The following is a 25,245-nucleotide window of genomic DNA, read 5'->3' as shown; positions in this document are numbered from 1 at the left end:
TCTTGGAGAGCCCGGCAAGCTACTGAGAGTATTCCGCCCGCACGGCAGAGCCTGGCAAGCTATCCGTAGTGTATGCAATATGCCAAAACAGTAAATACAATGGGTCTCATTCCCCTGGCCCTGAAAAAGACACCAATACGGCAGGGTTAAGAAGGATGAGGAAGGAGAGGCTGATAAAATCTCAGGACCGAATTAGGCTGCAAAAACAAAGAAGGACAAAAATGACTGTCTGAGATAGAGAGCGGTAGGGCGTTTGCCTTACAAGTGGCCAACATGGCCGACCAGAGTTCGATTCCTCCGCCCCTCTCGGAGAGCCCAGCAAGCTACCGAGAGTATTCGATATGCCAGACACAGTAACAACAAAGTCTCCAATGGAGACGTTACTGGGCCCGCTCGAGCAAATCGACGATCAACGGGAGGGCCTTTACTTACTTTTACTTGTTACTTTCAATGCATGTACGCTGGCATTGGATTCATCCATCAAGGACCTGATGGTGCAAGCGCAAAAGATCAAGTATGACATCATTGGTCTAACCGAGAGAAGGCATCAATCACATCATGCTCTTTTCGACTCTGGAGAACTGTTCCTTGGAACATGTGACAAAAGACGTGTCGGTGGTGTCAGTGTCCTTGTCAACACAAACTTGACCATAAACATTGGTTCATTCGAAAGCCTAACAGCCCGAATTGGACGATTACACTTGAATAGATGTGGGTGGCTCACTGCTGGCAGTTTCTACCTTTGTTGTCTACACACCAACATCCAATTATGATAAAGGAAAAATTGAGAAGTTCTACATGGAGCTGGAGAAGTTCTATAAAGAAGACCATACCTTCTACAAGATCATTGTCAGTGATTTTAATGCCAAGATAGGACCGAGAAGATCAGCTGAAGAACTACACATCGGAACCCATGGCCTAGAATGGAACGAACAGGGTGAGAGACTGTCTGAGTTCATCATGTCAACCAAGACCATGCATGGTAACTCACAATTCCAGAAGGCCGAATCTAAACACTGGATATGGGAGACTCCGGTGGATGATTCCACAACAAAATTGACCACATCATATTCAGTCGACAGTTTTGCCTGACCGATGTTGCTGTTGTCCCAAAATTCCAAACGGGATCGGACCACTGTCTTCTTCATGCAAAAATTCTATTTCACGAAGTGGGGGGAAAGGGCTGCAAAGTTTAAGAAGAGAACTCCCAGAATGACCACCAACTGGGAGCTCTTTGGCACTATTGTGGCAACATGGGAAGATGCCATCATTGACAACATTGATGAGGAATACGATTGACTGATTCAGCACCTCCATGATTGTGCGAGGAACACTGAGAAAGAGATGGCCACAAAAAGATGCCTGTCTTCAAAGACTCTCAAGCTCATTCACCAACATGGCATGGCACAAGCCTCAGGCAACTGTAAGTGAATGTCCGAGCTCGCAAAGCAGTGCGGGAAAGCGATAAAGAAAGACCTCAAAGAGAGAAGAGCAGTAGTGCTGGCAGATGTGGCAGAAGCTGGGAAAAGCATTCACAATGCCCGCCTGTCCTTCGCCAACCACAAGACCAAGATGACTGCCCTCTGACGTTCTGATGGATCTATCACATCTTCCAGAAGGGCAATGGAGAAGATTATTCATGACTTCTACTCGGATCTCTTCGATAGCCATGTCCACCTGCCCACATACCAAATTCCACAGGACGGATATGTCGTTTCCAATGTTCTCCCTTCCGAAATCTGACACGCTATTTCATTGGTAAAGAAGCAAACAGCACCAGACCCAGACAAGGTAAGACCCGAACACCTGAAGAACCTGCCGTCAGTACTCATCAATACACTGGCTCGGCTCTTCACACGCTACCTGTCTGAATGCAAGGTTCCATTCCAATGGAAAACCAACAGGACTGTACTACTGTACAAGAGAGACATTCACGACATTGGCAACTATTGCCCGATCTGCCCATTGTCTGTCATCTACAAGCTGTTCACTCGAGTCATCCTGAATAGGACTGGCATAACACTAGATGAAAGACAATCTTGCGAGCAAGCCTGTTTCCGAAAAAGATTCAGCACATATCCACATGATAACCAAGCTCACTGAGGTTTCTTGGGAGTTCAAGATGCCGCTCTGTCTAACGTTCATTGATTTAAAGGCCTTTGATTCTGTTGAGACTGAAGTGGTCATCGAAGCTCTAGCCAAACAGGGCATTCAAACTCAGTACATCAGGATCCTCCATGAGCTATATTGCAGATTCACTACCAGGATCTCACAATTCTACAGGGAGGTGATCATTGACGGCAAGAGAGGGGTTCAGCAGGGTGATACCATTTCACCGGAACTCTTCAGTGCCACCCTCGAAAACGTCATGTGACGAGTGGAATGGGAAGGAATGGGAGTGAAGATAGACGGTCGGTAACTATACCACCTCCGTTTTGCTGATGATATCATTCTAATAACACTAAACATTAGCCAAGAGGCACAAATGCTGGCCGACTTCGACTGTGAGTGTGGAAAGGTCATAATACAACTGACTCTCACGAAGACAATGTTTATGAGAAATGATCTTGTTCCTGACGTTTCATTCACTCTCAACGGGATGAACATCTCCAAATCAACAGTTATGTACCTAGGTACCTAGGTCGAGAAGTCAACATGACGAATGATCTCATACCCAAGGTGTGCGGGAGGAAGAGAGTGGCTTGGAATGCCTTCAAGAGCGTCAAAGAAATAACTATGAGGACGAAGAACCTCTGGTTCTGGGCACATCTCTTCGATTCCACTGTTCTTCCTGCATTAACATACGCCTCAGAAACCTGGGCCCTACGAAAATAGGATGAGAACACTATTTAGGTCTCCCAAAGAGTTATCGAAAGGGCTATGCTTGGAGTATCACGCTTCACTCAAATGAGAGAAAGAATCCGGAGTTCTGACCTCCATCGATGATCAAGAATCAGGAACGCTGTCTTGTTTGCCAAGGTGTTGAAAATCAGGTGGGCTGGACATGTAATGAGATTTGGAGACAATTGCTGGACTAGACCCATTACTGACTGGATTCCTCGGGACATCAAAAGATCGCATTGCCGCCCACCTATGAGATGGTCAGACTTCTTCGTCAAGATCCTGAACGATCGGTTTGAGGCTGTTCGTATTCCTAGAACAAGCAGGTGCCATTGGGCTACACTAGCATGCAACAGGGATGAATGGAGACATTACTGGTGCCCACTCGAGCAAATCGATGAGTAATGGGATGTCAAGTGATCAAGTTTAATATCTAGTATTGCTAATCAGTAATTTCCCTGCATTATACTTTTCAAGAATTTCCTGAATATTCTAATATATTTGATCTTTATATGAGACTGAGGGTTGCCTAATCAGTCCGGCACCCCCACCTTAGTTTTTTGTTTTGTAAAGTGGGGATCCTAAGTTCTTTGATTTTGATCCACATAATCCTAGGAGGTAGGCACTTCAGGCTATAGTTCTGTCATATGCTAAGTTAGTATAAAGAAGATAAAGATAGTATATCTTATATTACACTTTACATCTTTAGAATTTTATTGCTTGTGATGTTCACAATTATCAGGTTCTTTAAACTTCTTAACCACTTCTGGAAGTACTAAGCAGGACATATATTTTATAGTAAAATACTATAGATCAAGAGGGCTATGGACTTGTCTTCAAGAGTGGGAAGGAGAGTGTGCTAGAGCACGTAGAGTGCTTGCCTTGCATGTGGATGACCAGGGTTTGATTCCCGGCATCCCATTTGATCCCCTGTGCACTGAGCACTTCTGGGTGTGGCCACAAAATCCAAAAAAACCCCAACAAACCCAAAAATGATTGGGCATGACAGTATTTAACCCTTTGTTTCTGACTTCACTCAGCATAATATCCTCTAGTTAGATAAAACTTTGCTAATTGTTTTTCAGTACAATTGTCCGCACCAAGTAACTATCCAGTACAATTAAAACATGGTTTAATTTTTCTCTAAAGACCCACTTTTTTTTTTGTATTTGAGACATACATGTTGCTCTTAGTCTTTTTGGTTCATCTTATATCTTCCCAAAATTTAATAACTTTAAACTTTTTTTTTTTAGCTACTATTACCACCTTATGCTTGACTGTGATTAAAGACCAAACTTGATATTTACTTCATCAAGATATTCTTTATTTGTGAAGATATTAACCTTTAAACTGTTCCAAAGAAAATTAAAGTGTTTCCATCACTAATGGGAATTTTGACCTCAATTTCTAACAACATATTCAAAACACTATGCATTGTTCAGGCACAAATAATACTTTTACAATTTTTGCCAAACATCTGACATGCCAGCTGTGTTAATACCATTATGATGGTACTGCCCTCGAGAAACTTTTAAGTTATTTAAATAAAGTTAAAAATTATTCCAATTTTTTTAAACAATTTAATGATGTCTTATAAAATATTTTTACCAAAAAGTCTGCAATTTTGTTTTATACCTATCTAGGTGCCTATAAAGAATAGCTATTATAATTTATGCACTTCACATCTAAACTTAAATTTAAGCAAATTGAAGAGTATTATAAATCAGTACTTATTTTCAGTCACCATGTGCCACTGTGTTGACTGTGTTAATTTATAAATATATTTAGAATTTTGAATTACAACATAAAGCGAAGTTAATGAGCTGATGAGGTTAACTTGACTCTTCCCACTTCTTGCTTGCTTTTTCTCACATTTTTTGCAAGACCTTACCCATTGTACTGTATCTCAAGTCCCAGGCTGTTTTAAAGAATACAATTTAGCAGTACCAATTCTATTCATACACTACAACTATCACTGAATTTCAATTTAAAAAAATCCCTCTATTAAGGTACTGTGATTTACAAAGTAATTCACAGTTGAGTTTCAGGTATCTAATGTTCAACACCAATTCTACCATCAGCGTGGATTACTGTTTCTTGCAGCTGCATAGTATTCCACCGTATAAATTTCACACCTTTGTTATCTACTCACCTGTCACTGGACTCCTACAATAGTTCTATATCTTAGCTAAGTGCTGCGATGAATAATGATGGCAACTGTTCTTTTAGATGAATGTTTTTTTGTGTCCTGGAGGTAGATACCAAGAATTGGAACTGCTGGGTTATAGGCAGCTCATTCTTTTTTTTTTTTTCAATTTTATTGAATCACCATGAGATAGTTACAACTTTCATGTTTGGGTTCTAATCACACAATGATCAAACACCCATCCCTCCACCAGTGCACATTCCCCACCACCAATACCCCCGGTATACCCCCTCTTTCCCACCCTCCCCCTGCCTCTATGGCAGACAATTTCCCCCATACTCTCTCTCTACTTTTGGGCACTGCTTTGCTATATACCTACTGAGAGGCCATTGTTTGGTCCTTTATTTACTTTTTGCACACATCTCCCATCTCGACCGATTCCTTGAGCCATCATTTTCTTAGTGATTCCTTTTCTATTCCAGCTGCCTTCTCCTCTTTGCTCATGAGGCAGGCTTCCAGCTATGGAGCAATCTATCTGTCCCTACTATCCTTAAGTGTCAGCCTTATGTTATGTTGTTTTCTACTCCACAAATGAGTACAGACGTTCGATGTCTGTCCCTCTCTTTCTGACTCATTTCACTTAGCATGATATTCTCCATGTCTATCCATTTATAAGCAAAGTTCATGACTTCATCTCTCCTGATAGCTGCATAGTATTCCATTGTGTAGATGTACCAAAGTTTCTTTAACCAGACATCTGTTCTAGGGCCCCTGGGTTGTTTCCAGATTTTGGCTATTTGAACAGTTCTAGGCAGCTCATTGTTACTTTCATGAGAAATCTCTATACTATTTTCCACAGTGGTGGGTCAAACCAGGCAACATACCTACCAGCAGTGGATGAGAGTTCCTTTTTAATCACATTCCTGCCAACGCACACACAATTTTTTTTTGAACCTGTCCCATTTTCACTAGTGATGATATGATCTCATTGGCCTCTTGATTTGGAGTTCACTGATATTAAGTCATGATAAGCACTTTTCATGTCAGTTAGCCATTTGTCTTCTCCAGAGAAGGAAGTATCTGTTCATTTCATGTCCTCATTTTTTGATAGCGTTGTGAATATTTTTGTTGTTGATCTTTGTGCATACTTCATCTTGAATATTAAACCTTTATCTGATGTGATGAGAACAAATTTGTTCTCCACTCAGTTGCATTCTTTTGGTTTTCGCCCATGTTTCTTTAGTCATGCAGAAACTTTAAAATTTTATGTAGTCACATTTGTTTATTTTTGTTTCTGATGCCATTGCTAATGGAATCATATCTTCGAAAGCAATGCTGAGCTCCAAATCTTGGAGTATTATACCTGTATTTTCCACAATGGATTCTGGTCTGATCCCAAGGTCTTGATCCAGATGAAACTGGCTTTTATGTAATACATGATATATGTCAAGCTTTACTTATTTTTTACATGTGGTTAGCCAGTTTCTCCAAAATCATTTGTCAAAAAGGTTATCCTTATTCCATTTCATGTACCCAGTTCCTTTGTCAAAAATTAATCAAGTATAGATCTTGCGGTCTGTCTTAGGATATTCTAGTCTAATTCACTGGTCAGGAAGTCTACCCTGAATTTCAATTTTTTTTCATCAGTCTAAGCAATAACACTATACCCACCATGCAATGATTCCCACTCTCACCTGGAAACTTTTGATCTGCTTTCTATTTCTGTGAATTTGCCTATTTTAGATATTTCTTGTAACTGAAATCATAAAATAGCCAAAATGGAAAAGGGGTGGTGCAGAGAGCACTCGAACCTGGGACCGCTGTACTGAGTGTCAATGAGGGCTCTAAAGTCCTTCATTTTTCAGGGTATTTGTCCAGGTCCCAGCTATCCTGGTAATTCCGCAGAAAAAGGGCACTGCTAAAAATTGTCGATTACCCCAACAGTTGTGCTTCCTTTAGTTTCCAAATTCCTAAAACAATGTTGTTCAATGAGCTGAAGTTTAACATTACACTTAATCAGTTCATGTTTCTCTCCCTGTAAGAGAGAAATTAAGTGCTGTGTTTCCCTTTTTGTTCCAGGTGTTGATGATTGATAGAGAAGAAAATGAATACTGCTCTCAGCTCAGGCAATGAAGTTTGATAAAGGACCCCTTTTACCCATTCTTTCTTCTGAGGGTGTCTAACAGGGCATAACCTAACATTCAAAACTATTACTGTTCAGTTGATTGGAAAACTACTTATTTCTAACAAAATATGTGAATTACTCATGACCCATATTCATCCTTGCCTACCAGGTGAACTAATTTCCCTGGAAAATGCGAAGATGTAAACCCCTCGGGAGAAAGAAAATGGCCTCATGAAATGGAGTATTATACAAGGGAAAGTTGATTTCTTTTTTCCTTTCCAAGTCTGACTTCCATCAGCTCATAGTAGAGAAAAATCACAGCCTTCCAGGCTGACAGAATTGATCTGGATATATTCCTTCGTCGAATTTTATCTTTGTTATGATCTAGAGAAACAACCCCCCGACACACCTCACTCCCCTCCCCATGTCTGCATCTCTTTGACCTAAAAGAAAAGATAAATTCTCCTCCAGTGAGAAAACATGTAAAGAACCATCTTCAAACTGTAGCCGTCTGGTGATCTTATTTAGGCATATAGAGAAAGGTTGGGAATTTATTCTTAATGGGGTGAGAGGCAAGTTCACTAAGAATGCAACCTGTGTGAGAATTCAATGTCTGTGTGAGACCCTGACATATATCATGGAAGCATGTGAGGCTGTTGTCCAAGAAGAAAGCAGTTCTTCCAAATTAGAAAACAAGATGTCTAGACTCATTTCCTAATTGATGGCCATACATAAAAATGTATCATGAAAATGTGTCTGAAACTGTACAGGCGCATACTGTTAACAAAGGCACTTTTATCAGAAGAAGTAGGTCATGTCTATAAGAATACATTATCATCTAACAAACAGATGTCTTAATATCCAAATAATTCTATTTTAGGGGGTTCTTCACATTTCGTTTTCCAAGTGGCTACTTTTGGTGCCTTCAATTTTTCAGACGAAAGTTGATGGATTAGATGGTGATAATTTACTGCCACCTCTACCATGATATAGTTTAATATTTGTGATCGTTGTCATTCTAATAACAACTACTTAACTTCAAACTTTAGCTTTTGTTGTTAGCTTATAAAATAACCATATGCATAAAGATCTGGATGGAGGAGGCCCAGTTCCGATCTGAGCAGCCTTGGAGATCTCAGCCCCGCGTCTCACATGTCTGGGTTCCTCTGCCGGTTCCTTCATATGTGAGGCTCATCCGAACAGAGTCTCCTGCCCCCACACCTGGCTGTCCTCACCAGGGCCCCTTGGAGGAGGGCGGGTTGAGTTTCCCTCCCGGCCCTGAGCAGAGCCCTGAAAGCTGAAGAACTCCGGAACTAGCCACAGCCATGCTTAAGACCACTCTCCACACGTTTGGATGAGCCTCACTCATGAAGGAATGGGCAGAGGAACCCAGGCACGTGGGACCCGGGATTGAGATCTTCAAGCCTGCTCGGATCGGGATGAGGCCTCCTCCACCCAGATGCCCCATCTTCCAGTATGAAGGCGTTACTCCCACCAACTGCCCCTGGCGCTGTGTTATCCCATCAATAGCCAAGACCCAGAGACTATAAAATCCAGCTCCCGGAAGCACGAGGCCCCGAATGCTTATTATCTAGCTCTTACTCTTGGAGAACCCTGCAGGCTTCCGAGAGTATCCTGCCCACACAGCAGAGTCTGGAAAACTCCTCGTGGCATATTTGATATGCCAAAACCCAGTAACAATGATGGGTCTCATTCCTGACCCTGAAAGAGCCTCGAATGTGGCACTTCCTAAAATCTAGGGCTAGGATGAAGGAGACGATACTGGTGCCTGCTTGAGGAAATCGATGAACAACAGGATGACAGTGATACAGTGATATGCATAAAATCTGATTTCATTATCATTACAAATAATCATTTCTATAACATGACACAAATAATCATTTCTATAACATGACATAATCATTTCTATAACATGAGACTATAAAATCCAGATCCCGGCTGCGCGACATCTTATCAGAACTTTTTTTTATGACATCTTATTGTCTCATTCCTACTTTGGACAAACTTGCAGGCTATCGAATGTAGCCTGCCCACAGGGCAGAGTCTGGCAAACTCCCCGTGGCGTACCAAATATGCCAAATACCAGTAACAATGATGGGTCTCATTCTCCTAAATAGCCTTGAATATAATCTCAGGGCTAGGATGAAAGAGACGTTACTGGGGCCTGCTCGAGGCAATCGACGAATAACAGGATGATGAAATGAAAATGAAATGAAATGACACTTCCTGAAGTCACTGCTGGGATAATCCTGAAATTCCTGGGACCTAAGATCTCAGCAGCATTCCCGGGTTCCTGCACTGAACCACTGGCCCAGCTGGCTCAGTACCACCAGGAGTGGACCCTAGGACCCCTGAATGCTGCATGAATAGTGTCTTCCCTTCAAAATAATACTGGGTTCCTTATAATCTATAACAAAATTGCTTCATATTGGTTGAGTAAATGGAGCTTTAATCCTTAGTGCCAAATAAGTTGTGGAGAGCAAAGATCAATCAGTCCAACAGGCGATGTTAGCTCTATTTATAGTTCCAAGAAGATGCCAGGAGCTGAGATGATTTCTTTTTTCCAATAGGCTAATCATTCTTCAATATTTATCTAATATAACTATCCACTGAATGTACTAATTTTAAAAGATACTGTTCACAAGTAAGCCTTGTCATTATTTTGCCTTTGAGTTCTCTTAAGTCATTGATTACTGCTTGATAGTTACAAAGAAGCAAACATTCTTTTTTGCTATTCTGCTATTATTTACAAACTATTTAATGGTAAGTTATGCATCCATTATAACTGGGCACAATAAGTTTTGGGGGCCCTGAACTAATCAGAGAGTTTACATTTTATTTTATCCATTAAAAGGTTATTTTCTCTTTATACTGTCATTAGACACAGGTTTTTTTTTTTTTTTTGCTTTTTGGGTCACACCTGGCATTGCATGGGGGTTACTCCTGGCTCATGCACTCAGTAATTACTCCTGGTGGTGCTCGGGGGACCATATGGGATGCTGGAAATCAAACCCGGGTCGGCTGCGTGCAAGGCAAACAGCCTACCTGCTGTGCTATTGCTCCAGTCCATTCATCCATCTTTTAAGCTTAGCTTCTAAAACACAAAATGCACAGTACTTGCTTAAGGAATTACCAAGAGATTTAAAACATGACCTCTTAGTCTACTGAGAGGATTCTCATTAGCATCAGGTCAGATGTGAAATGTGAAGTATCTTGGAGAAGGTGGGTTCAAGTTTAGATCTGATTCAAAAGGATAAAACAGGGAAAGTCAAAAAAATAAAGGATAGGATCTGCAATGCTCCTTGCATGCTTTACATCACATTGGGCCCAGATATTTTCTCTACACTTGAACCCTGAGAAGTACGAGCACTTAGATGCTATCTCAAGATTAAGTTGCAGATTTAGTCTTGGTCACAAAGTTCTAAAATTCTGAGAAATACTGTAATAAAAATGAGGAAGGGCCTTAGCGTCTGTTCATATAACATTAAGCATTTTTATTTCTACTGAGGAGAAATAAAGAAAAACATTAGCTTGGAAAAAAGTATAAAACTATGTGCGGATACAATAATTTGGATATAAGATGTTTCACAAGTAAATTCTTAAGAGGTTTTCTGGAAGCAGTATGAATTCTCATTTGTCTTCCGTAACTTAAGATTCCCTTACTATGGTCTAGGAGAACGAGGAGAGTCCACACTAGGCACACAAAAAGTATCACCCCCCCTAATAATTTTGTTGAAATATGGATCCTCTCATCCAGATGTTTGAAATATTAAATTTACATGTATAAAATATACTTAAGAGAAGACCGTGACTCTCCACTGGTAGAGGTTTCAGAATCGGAGAAAGCAACAGTAGAAGAACCTTTATTAAAGGCCCTTCCTTGCTTCTCCAGTTCGAAACCAGCAATATACTACATCACTCTTTCCTTTTAGTCCACAACTTCCAGCTTCTCTAAGCTCTCATTCCTGGAAAAGCCTTTGGCAGTCACTTTCTGTGACCACAAGTTCTGTAGCTTTTCATATTTTTCACCATATTTTTCTGCATCTAAGCCTCACTTCCCATATGTGGTCAGTAATGCCACCACTACCGGAAGTAAAGTTGTCCTCACCATAGCCTGTTTTGCCCACAAAAGGGCAGAAATGTGGGGTCAGAAAAAAGGAGTCCAGCATTCATGGATCTCAAGATACTTTGAAGTGAACCATAAAGAAAATATATTTAATTTTATTCATTTCGTACAGGTGGAAAGGGACACAGAAACATGAGGGAATTTTCTGACGGTTGTGAAGAAAACCAGGGGAGCCCACTCCATTCTCAATGCCAAGGTATGATGGACATGCTTTGCAAATTTTCTAAAGGAAAATTTGAGCAAAATTTTCCTTGTGGTGAAAGCATCCTTGTGATCTAGATCTTTAAATTTTACTAGGACAATAATGCTAAAATCCTGTCTAAATTCTTTTGGGAGCACGTTGCATGTGTTAGGTGCTGTACTGGAAACTTCCAAGTGCTATTACTAATACTAAAAATTGTTGTTATAAATGACTGCAAAGTCATTTGATTCAAAGCCCTTAACAAAATGTCTAAGGTTATAGAATATGAAATAGGATCTACACAGAACAGTATTAGTAAAAATTTGGGGTTACAGAGTGATAATTTAGCTGTTAGGGCATTTGCCTTGTAGGTGGCTGATCTGGGTTTGATCTATGGCACCCCATATAAGTACCCCGAGGACTGCCAGGAGTAATCCCTAGGTATAGAGCATGAGTAATCCCTGAGCATTGCTGGGTGAAGCACAAAAACAGAATAAAAATTTTTGGTGCTTGTGAGACACCTCTTGAAAATTAACTCTATATATGAGTGTATATATACATATACACTGTCACGGTCCTCCCGCTGTTCTTTGATTTGTTTGAGTGGGCACCAGTAACGTCTCACAACAAATTGGGAGACTTGTTGTCACTGTTCTTGGCATATTGAATACATCATGGGTGGCTTACTAGGCTTTGGTATGTGGGTGAGATACTCTCGGTAGCTCGTTGGGCTCTCCGAGAGGGGTGGAGGAATCGAACCGAGGTCAGCCATGTGCAAGACAGATGGCCTACCCACTGTGCTATTGCTCCAGTCCATACATATACACACATATATAAATTATGTCTAAAAATTATGTATCAAATAGTTAATTTATTTACTGGACATACAATGCTCATAGCTCTGCTGCTGATTTTGTTAAAATACCAGTAATGTATTGTATAATGCTTCTTGGTACCAGGACTGACTAAACAATATTAATATGAATGAACTACTCCTGAGACATTTTTCACCTTGGTGAACACCTCTGCAAAACATATACACTTTTAGGAGTATGAATGAAGCTTACTAATTTTTTTTTGGAATAAATACCTCAAAGACTGGGGGACAACATTCAAATACACTAGAAGTTCTATCCTTAGCTTACAACAGTTTATATACAGAGATCTGGATAATCCAAATATTTATTTTAAATACTTCTATACCATTTCAAGTTCAAACAAGAAATCAAAAAAAGTATACAACAAAAATGCTGTATTTTGTTTTAAACTAAAAGATTAAAGGATATATTTGAATACTTAAAACCTATTTTAGGGTTGGAGAGACAGTTCAAAGGGCTGAATGCATGCTTTGCCTATAGGAGGTCTGGGTTCAACTACCAATACTACATCATTCCCTGAGCACTGGAGAGGGTAACCCAGGGGCACAAAGAAGACAATAGGTTCTGAACAAGAACAGGTGTGATCCTAGACAAATCAAGAAAACCTGAACAGAAAACATTTAAAAATTATTCCAGTAATGCCATGTTCTATCAGCACAATATTGGTGCCCTCATTGGCAACATCATTTTTAAACTACTATGATAAGTTTCCAATGAGGATAACCGGTAACCTTCTATGTTACAGCCATCCAAATGACTAATGAATACTTAGAAGGTAAGTTTAAAATGATGTATCACTTTAGCAGAGATGTTTAAAGTAAACTTTTTAGAAATAGGAATCCCCTCAAAACCATAACCACAAATAGCTACAATTTTATGGGGCCCTCTAAGCAGTGCTCAGTTTCCAGGAGCCTTCCCAGCATTGCCTGGGCAACTAGATCAGACAGTTCAATGCTTAGGCCCACGATGGGGACTTGCTAGGGTCCTGCAGTGTGGGGGACACCACAAGTGGGGTAATGCTTTGGGGTGTCCAGTGCCACAATGGGCAGTGGGCCAGACAGGAGGGCATGTGATGTTGGGGTTTGATAATGGCCAAATAATGACCATTTGATTTTACTGATGAGCTCTTGGTTTTATTCCTGGTGCCATGTTCAGGGGTCATACCCGGCAGTGCTCAGGGGACCATATGCAGTGTTGGGGAGCAAATCAGGGTCTGACACAGGAAAACAAAGCACCAGGGCCCCTACACTCTCTCTCCAGCCCCACAACCAACATTTTAAATAGCTGCCAAACAACTTGCTTTTCTCCAGGAAGAAACCTAAAACTGACAAGTTAGTGAAGCAACGTTCACAAAAGTTCACAAAGCCTCTATCTTCCTGATAAAGTTTGCTTATTTTGTTTGAGAGGCTTTATTTTCCCTGTTCTGAGAAATGAAGTTCCCACAGGAGATTCAGTTCCAGGCCTAGGGTTTTTTTTGCCCCCCCAAAAGAAGGTCTCATAAGAGAAGCTGATGCCAAAGAATACTTCTCTGTCACTTTGGTCTTGCGTTGGCATACAGTTTCAGATGGTATTCATTTGGAATACAGAGATCGATGACATAACATGTCCAATCTCCTCTGTAAGTGGCTTTACTAGAAGTGGGTAAGGGCAGAAAAATATAAATTCATCTGTCCATAGGCAACCAGAAACATACCAACTCATCTTGGAGTAATTTAACCAGTAAGATGATTTAGAGGACAGTTCAGTGGCACCGTTTTTGGAAGGTAAAAGCTTAGCAGAAAGGACATAAATCAAAGGTGACTGGCAGGTAAAGGATATATGCAGCAATCAGCCAAGCCATGTGCACGCTGGCACAAATTCAATAAGATCATTTATAAAAATTTTAAGGCAGGAATACACAAAAGGGGGTCTGGTGCTAACTAAATCCACAGATAGCTTACATGCCACTGAAATAAACACTTCCAGATGCGGGTGGACAAAAACCTTCCACAGAAAGAAATGTTTTCTTTCATAAATCTGAAAGAGGGACGCTTAGCAGGGAAGGGCAAAAAGTCTGAAATTGAGACTGTCTTCTAGATTGGAAGAGCTGGTTGAGTAGGAATAATTATTTGGGTAATGAACTACACAGAGAGGGTCCCCGTGTAGAACCACTGCCATTACCAGTAAGACTAGCTTTTTAATGACGAAAAATACTAACACAGTCGATCAGTGCCCTGTGTCTGTTCTCTTTATGGAGGGGAGGAGTGTGGTGCTGAAGATAATGGGTTCACACATGGATAAAAGTCACAAATCAAAGTTGAGAAAAATGATGCTTTGAAATTTATATTAGCACAAAGCTATTACAGGTATGACTTCGATGATGAGAAAATACTAAATTGAGTTAGATTAGAGTCATTTTTCAAATAACCAAATTCATCAATGGCTTATAAAGTCAATTTGTTCATCAAAGCAGCATAAGAGGATATAGGACTTCCTGGTCTCATATATTAACACACTCATAAGTCTAAGCATAAAGGTAGAATGTGTCCTTTTTGTAATTCCTTTTCTCTTTTTCTTTTTTGATTTTTGGGTGACATTGAGCAATGCTCAGGGTTACTCCTGGCTCTCAACCAGGAATTACTTGAGGGACCATATGGGATGCTGGGGATCACACCCAGGTCAACCTCATGCAACGGAAGCACTCTACCTGCTTTGGCCCAGAATGTGTCCTCCTTATTTAAATTTTTTTTAAGTTCAGATGATTGATGATTGACCCCCCCTCACCTCCTGCAGAGAATCCCCTTGAAATTATTTTCCTTGTAGTTCATGCAAATCCTTTGCAAGCACTGTGAGACTGATTTTTTTGAGAGTATTTTTAACTGACTACTTTATGTATTAACCTAGATTACAAATCTGCCATCTTGAAAAATTATTCATTCAGGGTCTTATTCTACTTACTCTTTTTGCCGAACATATCTTGATAAATTCTACCTTCTCTGTTCCTGGAATCTCTTATCTTTTCTTGTCTGAAATAGTGCAGATATCACCTAAATTTTATCTTTGCCTATTCTCTCTCTTAACTCCAGATGACCTACGTTAGGAGTTTACCTAAGTTATTTTTCTACAATAGTACTGTTCATATCGACCTCTTGCTTGAAAAGTTAAGAACAGCTACTTGATGATCACTTACCATCTGTTTTTTAAATTAAAAAATAAAAACCGAGGCTGCAGAGATAGCACAGCAGGTAGGGTGTTTGCCTTGCACGTGGCCAACCCGGGTTCGATTCCCAGCATCCCATATGGTCCCCTGAGCACCTCTAGGAGTAACTCCTGAGTGCAGAGCCAGGAGTAACCCCTGTGCATTTGCCGGGTGTGACCCAAAAACCAAACCAAACCAAACCAAACCAAACCAAACCAAAACAAAACCAACCTCCCCCCCCCCGCCCCCAACCACCTTTAATGAGAACCCAAGCTATATCAGAGATAACATTTGTCTGTAATATTTAGTGAACACACGCTGGTATTTGCAGAATACTTCTGAGAACAATTTAGGGTTTCTGCAGAATAGAGTTCCATTAAGTGCTGGCCCACACCTCTAGGTAAACAGGCTTACAACACAAAATTTAGGTTAAACAGGCTTAGAATTCACAGCTGCATTTGAAGTTTTATCTCTTCTCTAAACACCACATGCAGTTCCTTATCTTTGCCTGAGTAACCAGTCTGCTTTCACACTTTGATTTTTGTTCTCATTTTAGTCCCATTCTCATCACACTTGAACCCTCCACCTGTTTCAGGTATTCCGTTGAACTGATGAAGATCCTACAAAGATCCCTTGACTTCCTCAAGCAGACTGTCCTCTCTGTCCATCCTCTAGTTACAAAACCAAAAGGGCTTCTAAGCACCTCTCAGTTTTTGTGTTTTGGGTCACATCGTTTATATTCAGGGTTTATGTCTAGCTCTGTGCTCAGGAATTACTTTGGGCAGTGCTCAGGGGTCCATATCGTTTGCTGGGGAGGGAACCTGGGTTGGGTGCATGCCAGGTTGAGTGCCTCACTCGCTGTATTACCTCTCAAACTCTCTGCCGAGCACCTCTTTTGCTATATTGGAACATCCAATAACTTACCTCCAAATACCGCATCCCCAATTTCAATAAAATGGTTGGTAAATGTTTACTGAGTTAATAGAGATATCAGAGCTGTAAGAACCTCGGGATCTTTAGGGATGAAAACACTGTTCCTGCTCCTTTTAATTCGCGTGTAGTTGTGTAAATATAAATTCGGGCACATAGACTATTACCACCTAGTTCATACTCCAAAAGCAAGTAATGTCTTCTGCATGTGAAGTACACTTCTGTTCTATGAGGAACACATGTGCTTTGAATCGTTTTTCAAACAATAGTGGGAGAAAGACTGGTAGTAGAAACTAGTCTTGCTTGCTACTTTATTCAGTTTTTTTTAACCCTTCCTCTTACCCAGGAAGGTTAAAAAAATACTGCTTGGCACCAAAAGGTGATGTGAAAATAACTTAGCCCCCACATGAGGGTCAATCCCTATTACTATCGTTAGACAGCAGCTTTAGAGAAAAATATGCTATAAAGTCTTTTTCACTTATCTTTTCCTCCTTTAAAAAATAAAACAATCATCAGTAGTGTGGTTGGATGAAGAATGCTTGTCAATTCTAACCCATTAAGTAATAAGGCGCTTACATATTAGTCTAGAATATGAACATGAGTATTTTAGGTTAGGTCAGGTATTAGGATTAAATTGAAGCCAGAAATGTAGCCTCTAACTTCTCTACTGGAAACTATAAAATCTGCGAAATGTTTGAATTGGAATTCACGGGAATCTGTAGGCCAGGTTGTGAACTTCAGGAGACCGAGAGTCAACTCAAACAGCGGCTTTGTGGGTAGTTCCCCCACGAACACAGCTGCCCTCCTGCCACCTAGATTACACCTGGGCAAATCCAAAGTCTGACACCAGGTTCTGCCCTCATGGCCTCTGCCAACTAATCAGTCAAAATATTTCAAGATCTGGAGAGTCTACTTCGCATTTTGGGTAGACGCCCAGAATTGCAAGTGCACTTCGTCAGGTGGGACGGCCTACCCAGGTGCCAGAGCAAGAATTAACATCTGACTGACATATGGGCTATGAATTTTCTCTTCTCACAGCTTGGGGTCAGACAGAGGTGGTGTGTGGGGATGGAAGACTTGATCTGTGCACACAGCCTACAGGATTTGGTTTAAATCAAATCATAATTAAAACACCAGTCAGAAAAACAGAGCATAATTATTTTTTCCTGCACATTTTTCCTACCTTGCGTACAGCCTTAAATATATATGGGGCACAATAAGTGCAACATATCAGTTTCAGGCTGGGAAGGTGTAAATTTCCTATTTAAAACAATCTCCTTATTATGTTTTGGGATTAACTTTGTAACTATATCCGTAAATTAAAGGGTAGTTCAATAATTATATTTGTGTGACTAGTACATGACACTATTTAAGACATAATCAAAAAGTAAATCATTGCCAGTTCAACAGACTCTCATCAAGGCTGTTTGGGGACAATTCTGTCACACTATTAATAAAACGGTATACAAATGCTTCCCTTGAAACATGGTTATGTTGGTTGTTTCTGTTGTGGTAAATCACGGAACTATGTTAAAACAAATGTGCTTTTTCTCTAACAGTCCACCTAATTTAGATATAAAATAATAACTGAGAATTTTAAAGAGTATTTTTCTGCCAAGTAAACAGGAGCAATTTAATGTACTGACTTACATGTTTAAGTGAATCATTATAATCTCCTTAAACAAGTTTCTTGCCACTTTTAAAGCAGTTTTTAAGTTTTAAAATACCTCAACAGAATTTAGTACTCCCCACTTAATCCTTTTGCTGCTTTCAGGACTTTATGAGTTAAAGGAATCCTGTACTTTTTTGAAAAGAAAAAGTACTTTCCTTTTGGGAGCTACTCAAAATATTTTTCCATTCTATCTCCATTTCCTCAAAATATTGCAAAAAGAGGGAAATATAATAATACACTTAAATCTTAAAATTTGTTCCTTTCACGATATTCTGCACAAAAAGTTTCACTTTGTTGTCACAACTATTCCTTCCTTGCACTCAATATTCAAAATTCTTCCTCTATTTTCCGAGATGCAGTTTGCTTTTTTATAATGACTAGAGACTCATTAACTTCTTGATCTACTTCAAATTTAAAAAGACTTTGAAGAATACAAACTTAGAGGAAATATACAGGCTGATTAGGGTGATCACTTTTCATTTCTACTTAACTACCTCCATCTCCCCCATTAGAGAAGACAGAGTTTTTCTTTTTCAAACGATGTCCCTGGAAATACTAGGATACTTTGTAGGATGTTTAGAGACCTCACAGATGATTGATTGGAACGTTCCTTTAATAACTTTTGTGCTACTCAAAATAAAAGCTGTCCTCTTGTGTTTTATACTTGAACTTCTTGCAAGTGTTTTCATTGGGAAGTCATTTCTTGAAGTTGTGGCTTGTTAGTTTCACTTTTTTTTTTTTATATTTAAAGCAACCCCCATAACACTGCAAGTACAGCACCTTGGAAAGTAAATTCCATGTTGAACTAAATTTTAAGTCTTTACCGCTAACAGAAAGGAAAAAGAAAAGAAAAGAAAAGTGATTGCTTACTGTATAGTCAAACTAATTGTGAATACCAGAATTTTTCAAAAGGCTCCTGGGCAATTTCTTATAAACAAAACAAAAAAAATAAAAGGAAATAAACAAATTTATTGGTTGTTCCATGCGGCCGACCTGGTTGGCCCAGGCTTGATTCCTCTCTCCTCTCGGAGAGCCCGGCAAGCTATCGAGAGTATCTCGCCAGCATGGCAAAGCCTGGCAAGCTACCCCTGACATATTCAAATGCCAAACACAGTAACAACAAGTCTCATGATGGAGACGTTACTGGGCCCACTCGAGCAATTGATGAACAATGGGAGGACAGTGCTACAGTGCTATTGGTTGTTCCAAGGTAAGGTATTAAAACATCAACTAAACTACTAAACAATGTAACTTGATTGTGCTAACTCATGCAGAATCGGGACATGGTGATAACAACAAACAAAGGAAACAAACAAACAAAAAATGCCAGTAGCGCTAGGGAGAAAACTCAAAGAACTGGAGCACACACCTTGCACGCAGAGGCCCCGGACACCACTGCATGGCCCTCTGCATCCACTGTTGACATTAGTGACACAGCATTACTGGTCAGAGAACTGAACCTCAGTGAGATGAGAACAGCCAGGGCTGGCCCTGCGATCTCCTGAACACTGCTTGGGGGTTCCTCTCTCCCCAACAGCACAGAAACAAAGTTCAGCAAATTTGAATCCAACAGGAAAGGTGAAATAAATTTAGCCCTTGAAACCTGAAGCAAATATTTGTTATAAGAGTCTCTAGGTAACACATTTTCTTATGACTATTTTGAGGGGTTTATAATATTTTGAAATACCTTAAACAAATTTTCTAGGGCTGGAGAGATAGTACTAGAGCTTAAGGCACTTGCCTGCATGCAGCTATGGCCATGGCAATAGTGGGTTCTACTTCCCGGACCGCAAATGGTCTTCAAAGCACCAAGCCAGGTGTATGTAACCCCTGAAACACAGAGCCCTAAGCACTGCCAGGTGTGTCCCCCATTTTTATTTCCAGAAAACAAGCAAGAGACATACACGATAAAAAATTTATATATTTACTTCCTCTAAGTATGACTGGTTTAGAAAAGTGAACAATATGTATTTTTAACCAAAAGAAGTTCTTACTGTTTCTCTTCAAAGCCATGGCTATTGAGGTCCTGTGCAGAAATGTATCATGAAATTGCTACTTTGTGAATAAAGACTTCTCTGTGACAATAAATAATATACAGAAACTAAGTGGGCACTGTGGTAGATATAATACTAGGGCTTCCACCTATAGCTTGATATTAGAATATCTTCCCTGCGTTTTTTTTTTTTTTTGAAGGGTCACATCTCATGGCATTGCATGTGGAGGGTTCTGGGGCCATTCCCAGAGATGCGCCTAACAGGTGGGTCACAGAGCTCCAGGTTTGAGTACCACTAAGTCTCGCGAGAGCTGATACAGGTTCTCCCCGGGCTATTCGCAATGCTAATTCCACCTGCTATTCTTACTGTATGGGACTTTAAGAGTGCATCCGCTAGATACAGGATTGAAAAAAAATTGAAAAATCTTGAATGTCACGCGGAACACTGTTCTACTGCAAAGTACAGTTTAGGAAATGTTTCCAATTTCTAGGGAAAAAAATGACTTAAGATTTAAAAACAGAGGTTAGTTTGCAAAGGGGAAGTTGAATGAGTAGGATTAGTGTTGGTCCCAGAGAACTAGAGTGTTCAGCTTCTCTACACAGAGTTCTGGGATTTACCATACAGCCTTAAGCTAGTTACTAAATTTTTCTCTAAATCTTCAGTTTCTTATCTATAAAGTGGAGATAATAACACTCATCTTGCATTTTTGTGAGAACAAATAACAATGCAGGTAAAAAGATTCTTCTACAATGCTCTGTAAGTTTTAGTTTTTATTTGCTCAAACAGCATTTCTCTCATTCTAGTAATTCTGTCTCCCAAACTCTTTCAACTTCTTTATTTATACATATGAACATTTTCTCAGTAGCACAGTCCAAGCAGTGTAGCACTGTCCTCCCCTTGTTCATCGATTTGCTCGAGCAGGCCCAGGAGCATCTCCATTTTACTTGTTCTTACTGTATCTGGCATATCGAATACGTCACGGGGAGCTTGCCAGGCTTTGCCGTCCGAGCGAGATACTCTCGAAGCTTGATGGGCTCTCCAAGAGGGGTGGAGGAATCAAACCCAGCTCGTCCAGGCTGGCTGCGTGCAAGGCAAACGCCCTACCACTGTGCTATTGCTCCAGCCCATTCTCTCAGTAACTAACCCTAAATTAAGTGCTCTATTAGCTGAACCAGATAAGATTTGGTAGTAAGGTGTTTTTGACACAAGAAAATGTAATTCAGTTACATTAATTTCAGTTACATTAATAATGTAACTGAAAATTTATTCTAACCTACTATAAAACTGAAACATTAAAAGCATTGAAACTATTTTCCTAGGGAAAATAATTCTTAGGTTAGTCTTATATGATAAATGTGCAACGTATTCGGTGGCCAGACCAACAGTCCAGCAGGCAGGGCATTTGCCTTGCATGCAGCTGACTGGGTTCAACCCCTGACATCCCATATGGTTCCCCACCATGCACCATTAGGAGTAGTTGCTAAATGCAGGGCCAGGAGTAAACCCTGAGCATTGCCAGGTGTGGCCCCAAAACAAAACAAAACAAAACAAAAACCAACTACATATTCATTTTTCCTCTTTGAACCAGCGACCTAGCAACTGTAGGAAGGCACATGACTACAATGTATAATAACAGATCAAAGTACATCTAAAAAATTATGGAGAAAATTTCTACTTCTAGTAACAGTAAAACTATGAATTCTTATTTTTTAACTTGGTATTTACATTTAAAAATTATTCTACTATTAGACATTTAATGTTCCAGGGAGACTATATAAAATGCAGACAAATGTAATGCACTCATGACATAAGAATTATTCATGAACATGAAATTCTAGATGAAAATAGTCAAGGCAATCTGCTATGCCACTTTAGTTTTTATAAGTTTAACTTGAGGAATTCTTAAAGGATTTAAGAATTAATCCTTAAAGGGATTAAATTTCATCTTTCGGATCCCCTTATTCTTCTATTGTGAACATTCCTGAGCCACCAATGCTCTGAGTGTCCCTGGCACACAGTGAAGTCGATGGCAGCACTGGCAGTGGGCTAAGTGGGGAATCAGAGGCAGATTCCAGAGACCCCCATCACTCACTTTACGAGGTGCCCTTGGGGACACCGCAAAGCTTCTCTGAGACTGAGACTAATTGGATTTCAAGTCTTAGCCAGCTTTAAAATGCTATGCTTCGTCTCAGAATTTGAGAGAGTCGAGAAGAAACTGAGGGGACTTGCTTCTAGGGATGCACTTAAGATATAATTTAGGTTAATGAGAATGTTTAAGTAAGCAATTTGATTGTCTCACCATTCTACTTCAACAGAAAAATCACCTGATACTATGCAAGTTCTGGGAGTTTGCATATTTCACTCCTGTAAATATCACTCTGGAGAAACTAAAATAGATGTAGGCATTACACACAGGATTATGTCATCTTGCACAGAGAACAGTTTCCTTTCTCTGGCTTGCAAAATTATAGACCTGGTTTTGTAGCCATTTCAAGCAGCTCCCAAAAAGAGCCGGGATTGAGATTCAGAGCAGGTAACCATGAACACTATCCACTGCTTGTAAACATTGAGGCCCTAGATAAAGCATGTCTGACCGTCTTCCATGTGACATCTGATACACTACTTCTTTGGGTGTTTTTCTCGAAGAGAAAAAAGTAAATGCTCTAACTCCTAAAAGTCCATTACAGTCACAAAACCAATGTTCTCTTAATGTATACACTTATACAAATAAATTCTAAAAATGCCTTTTAAACATCGAGTATCTGACTTTTTAAAAAGAAAAAAAAAACAATCAAAGTAACACCCCCTTCCCCCCAAACAAACCCAAAAAGCCAAACCCAACAAAAACAAAAAGTGCAACAAAATAAACACAACACTCTCCAAGGGACCAGAAAGATAGTAAAGAGAAAAAAGGGGTTGCCTTGCATGTGGCTGACACAGATCCTGGTTTGAATCTATACATGGTATATGGTCCCCCGGGCACTGCCAGGAGTCAGACCTGAGCAGAGATGAGTGTGCCCACATTTCTTAATAAATAACAATAAAAATAATTTAATAACATAGCAGCCACCACAACTTTTTTTGAGGAAGTATCACAAGCTTCACAGTTAGATTTTTCTGTTGTATTTGATGAATTTTTCCTTTATGAAATTTTATTACTTTTAGTTACTACTATAGGTTATTTCTCCAAATTCTGTTTCCCGTTATAACCTTTAGTTACTTCAATATTGTTATCAAACCTGCCTTCTTTGCCCCTCTCCTCCAGTGCCTCAAAATAGTATTTATTATTTGGCTCAATTTTTTAATTTTAACTTAGTTATTGCTTTATTTGAATCCTTTGTCATAGTTTGGTTCTTTAAAGTTTATAGTTTTAAAATTTTTCCAATCAGAAAAAATTTCTCAGATATAAATGTACCGGTCCCCAGCTGAGACCTCTGGGGGCACCTTTGGGAGGAAGGTGGGCTAATTTTAGCTCTGCCTAAGCCCAGATAGCTGCACTCAACCCCCCCAACCCCCAAAGCTGCCATCATGCTTACAGCCAGACTCCAGTGTCTCACAACTGCGCTCTACAGAAACACCAAGCTACCAAAACCTTCAGGTACACCGATCTTTTTCTGACTGCAAACTCCAGGTCTTCTCAGAGTAGGGGGTGGGCATTATGCCCCCCACCCCCACCCCGCCCCCAAATTTTCCCGTACTTCTGGAAGCCCCCGCAGTCACAGTCATGTTCCATCACCCCGGCCGTGTAACCTCACTGCGCAGTTAAATATTCTAGATTTTCTGGAACGACGTCTCCAAATTCCACAATACTAACATCCCAGTCGTAGGACACCAAATTGCATGGAAACGTAATGGAGAAGCCAACCAAGCCCGACTAACAAAAACATTAACACAGAAGACTTAACTTGCAGCAACAGCTAAGTGAACCCTCTTTCAAGAACTTCATGTCCCCATGGTGAGATAAATTAATTTCCACAAATTTTCTCTGACAGAAGTATTTTTTGATAATTAGCCATTTAGTGATAACGAGCAATACATAATAAAACATTCTGGGTCTGCCACAGGGGCAGGCTTGAGGGGCGGTTAGGGAAATGGGACTATGGTGGAGGGAAGGGGACAGTGATGCTGGGAGTGAGGTTGGAATATTGAATGCCCATAATGGATGCGCCACAAACAACTTTGCAGAACATAGAGTTTAAGTAAACCGGGGAAAAATATTTTAAAAATTCTTCCAGTTTGGGCCTGGAGCAATAGTAAAGTGGGTAGGGTGTTTGCCTTGCATGCGGCTGGCCTGGGTTTGATTCCCAGCATTCCATAGGTCCCCCAACAGCGCTAGGAGTAACCTCTGAGCATCAATGGGTGTGACACAAAAAGCAAAAAAAAAAAAAAAAATCTTCCAATCACCTCATATTTCCTTACTGCTTAAAATAGTTTCACCTATCACACACACACAAAAATGATTCCATTATTTTTTAAAGTTGTAATATGGTAATCTCCAAACATCCATGTAAATGGATATACTCCTTTAATCAGCAGCAATATGGAATATTTATAATATTTTTATAGTCAAGTATTAAAATAGCCATCACTAATTCAAAGGTTCTGAAATATATATAATAATGTCTAACACATTTTTCACTATGAGAATCTATACAATGAACAACAATTACTGAGAACACAGAAAGAAGTATTCTCTTTAATCCAAACTCAGGAAAAAAATGATATAAATTAGAAGACATCAGTAATATTTTTATCAGATAATAGTAAAAAAATCCTTTCATATAAAAAAACAAAACTATGTTATAACTACTTAAATAGGGGTATGTACATATATACATATATAATGTCATATATATATGCTAGTATGCTAAGGCAGAGTGAACATTTTTTAAATGGTAAATTCCCCTGTTCAGTAATATTAATCAAATCTCACTTTCGAATATCTAATTAATTCCTTATAAACAAAGAAGGACTTGTTGAAAGTTCTATTAACATAAATAAAGATGGAAAAAAAAGCCACAAGATGAGCATTTAATTAAAACACACACACATACACACATACACACATACACACACTTTCTTTAGACTGTTGAAATAAAGTCTTTAATTCTCCATTAAACAAACCCAAAAACAACAAACCATGATTATAAGCT

General features: G+C 39.7%; 1 protein-coding gene across 3 annotated transcripts in view; it reads right to left on the bottom strand.

Moving 5' to 3' along the window:
* Window positions 1–25,245, bottom strand: part of SUPT3H (SPT3 homolog, SAGA and STAGA complex component) — a 468,323-nt gene that overhangs the window by 83,468 nt on the left and 359,610 nt on the right. The gene's annotated exons all lie outside the window — the stretch shown is intronic.

The sequence above is a fragment of the Sorex fumeus genome, unplaced genomic scaffold (genome assembly GCF_029834395.1).
Source record: "Sorex fumeus unplaced genomic scaffold, SorFum_2.1 ptg000061l, whole genome shotgun sequence".
Classification (NCBI taxonomy): Eukaryota; Metazoa; Chordata; class Mammalia; order Eulipotyphla; family Soricidae; genus Sorex; species Sorex fumeus.
This window is presented reverse-complemented; position numbering and strand designations above follow the sequence as displayed.